Here is a 3,155-nt window from a genome sequence, read left to right as displayed (position 1 = left end):
TACTGACTTCGGCTTTAGTAATAAATAAATTCGCTTTGTCGAAATCCCTATAATGAGTAGCATTTGCGGCTGCCGAATAAACCAACTTTAAGATGGGATAAGATGCTCGATAGGGCATGAGGTTCAGTATCATAACAGTTTCCTCGTAGTAACGCCAGCGAATCTCGTCAAGAACTCTTTGTGCTTTGAAAACAGACATAGGGATACGTTTTTGTGCTTTGAAAACTCTCTCGAACTTAAGTAGACGATCGGTTGGAACTTTCCTTGCGAGTTTCCTTAGCCCACTTTTCTTCTTCTTTATCCTAGGGATATACTTTACTAGTTTGAAACTTGTCATAAATAAGGTTATTCCCCGCCTACCTTTACTTTATTTTGAATCTTTTTTTCTTCTTAATCTTTCTATTCAGAATTCAGTTAACGACGAGATTTAGTATCCTTTCTTGCATTTTCATAACTCGTGAAATGCCGAGTAGGCACGAATTCCCCCAATTTGCGACCTACCATAGGATTTGTTATGTAAATAGGTATATGTTCCTTTCCATTATGAATCGCGATTGTATGGCCAACCATTGTGGGTAGAATGCTAGATGCCCGGGACCACGTTACTATTGTTTCTTTCTCCTCCTTCATATTGACCTTTTCTATCTTTGCCAATAAATGATGAGCTACAAAAGGATTCGTTTTTTTTCGTGTCACAGCTGATTACTCCTTTTTTCCTTTTTAAAGAGTGGCATTCTATGTCCAATATCTCGATCGAAGTACGGAGGTCAGAATAAATAGAATAATGATCAATGGAAAAAAGAAAAAAATCCTTTAGCTGGATAAGGGGCGGATGTAGCCAAGTGGATCAAGGCAGTGGATTGTGAATCCACCATGCGCGGGTTCAATTCCCGTCGTTCGCCCATCGCATTATTGCAAATTCCAAAAATGCAATTTTCCATATTCCTAGTTACGTATTTACTTACGGCGACGAAGAATAAAACTATCGCTATATTTTTTCCTTTTCCTAGTTCTTCTTCCAAGCGCAGGATAACCCCAAGGGGTTGTGGGTTTTTTTCTACCAATGGGAGCTTTCCCTTCACCGCCCCCATGGGGGTGGTCCACAGGGTTCATAACTACCCCTCTTACTACGGGGCGTTTACCTAGCCAACACTTAGATCCGGCTCTACCCAAACTTTTTTGGTTCACCCCAACATTACCCACTTGTCCGACTGTTGCTAAGCAGTTTTGGGATACTAAACGGACCTCCCCAGATGGTAATCTTAAAGTGGCCGATTTACCCTCTTTTGCAATGAGTTTCGCTACAGCACCTGCTGCTCTAGCTAATTGCCCACCCCTTCCACGTGTGATTTCTATGTTATGCATGGCCGTGCCTAAGGGCATATCGGTTGAAGTAGATTCTTCTTTTCTCTCAAAAAACCCCTTCCCAAACTGTACAAGCTTCTTCCAAAGCATACGGCTTTCTAGATGTATATGACGATCTCTAGACAGATGGATCTTATATGAATCATATGATGAAGTACCACATGAGTGGATATATAGGAAAGGAATCCAAATCTGCCGAATCGCTCATGTTATGATCTTCTACATCCTAGGTCTCTGCGTTCCGTCATCTGGCTTATGTTCTTCATGTAGCATTCAGATCGAATGACTCTATGAAATTACGTCGATACTTCCACATATTATGGGTAACGTAGGAGACATCCCTATTTTCCCCCGGGGGTCTTAATTACCACTGCTTAGCTTTCAATTTGCCTCTGACCATCAAATTAAATGTGAATAACCCGTCCTCCTCTCTTTGAAACAAGGGGCGCTTCCGGTTCTGTGCGTGCTTCAAACAATTTTGTCTTCTCCATATTACCATATCTCTAGAGCCAATAATTTTCTATGAGGAACTACTGAACTCAATCACTTGCTGCCGTTACTCAACAGTTTTCTGTTGAGGTCTATCCCGTAGAGGTAGTCAAATTGGATCAGTGATCGATTTCTAGGTTTCGTCGTAAACCTAATTGGTTACTTCCAATTACGTAAATCAATAGTTCAAACCGCACTCAAAGGTAGGGCATTTCCCATTGATATAGGAACTTTTGTACCAGAAACAATAGTATCTCCAATTATAGCCCCTCTGGGATGTAAAATATATCTCTTCTCACCATCCCCATAGTGTATGAGACAAATGTATGCATTTCGATTAGGGTCGTATTCTATGGTTACGATTCTACCAGATATGTCTTTTTGATTCCGTCGAAAATCTATTTTACGGTATAGGCGCTTATGACCTCCCCCTCTATGCCTTGCGGTAATGATTCCTCTGGAATTACGACCTTTACCACAACGGTGCCGTCCATGGATCAAATTATTTCGTGGATTGGATTTCACTTGCCTGTCTACGGTTCCCTTGCGTGTGCTCGGGATAGGTGTTTTGTATAAATGTTTCGCCGTATTATTAAGTATTCTCCTTTAGTTTTTTTCTCTATCTAGAAGTGGAATAGAATAACCCGGTTGAAGGGTAATGATCATACGTCTGTAATGCATTGTATGGCCCAGAATAGGTCCTATTCTTCTACCTTTTCCAGGTAGTCGATGGCTATTCACAGCTACCACCTTAACACCAAAGAAGAGTTCGACCCAATGCTTTATTTCTGTCTTAGTGAATCCCGATTCGACATTAAAAGTATATTGATTCTTTCCCAATAAACGAAGACTTTTTTCTGTAAATACTGCGTATTTGATTCCATCCATAAATCGACTTTCCCTCCTATGCTCTGAGTTCCAGTATCGATAAGAATTCGAGTTCTTATTGTTCTTATGTTATGGTATGAATATACCATACCAATTCGTTATGTATGGATGATGGATGAGATTCCATGGATAGAGAGCCAGTTCCAATAGACTTATGGAATGTTCCCGTTCGTGTGCATCCAGCAGGAATTGAACCCGCAAATTTACCAATTATGAGTTGGGCGCTTTAACCATTCAGCCATGGATGCTTAACAGGGATCATCGTACATCGTAAATAACCAATTTTCATATAGAAAGACATATCATAGAAAAATGAAATCGAAAATATTCCGAGATGGCAAATATTCGGAGATGACTATGAAAACACCTCTCTGGATCCTCGAATTGAAAGAGAGATTGAGAGGGATCAAGAA

The sequence above is a fragment of the Triticum urartu genome, unplaced genomic scaffold (assembly GCF_056163025.1).
Source record: "Triticum urartu cultivar PI428250 unplaced genomic scaffold, HENAU_Tu73 scaffold1060, whole genome shotgun sequence".
Lineage (NCBI taxonomy): Eukaryota > Viridiplantae > Streptophyta > Magnoliopsida > Poales > Poaceae > Triticum > Triticum urartu.
Note: the sequence above shows the minus strand (reverse complement) of the source record.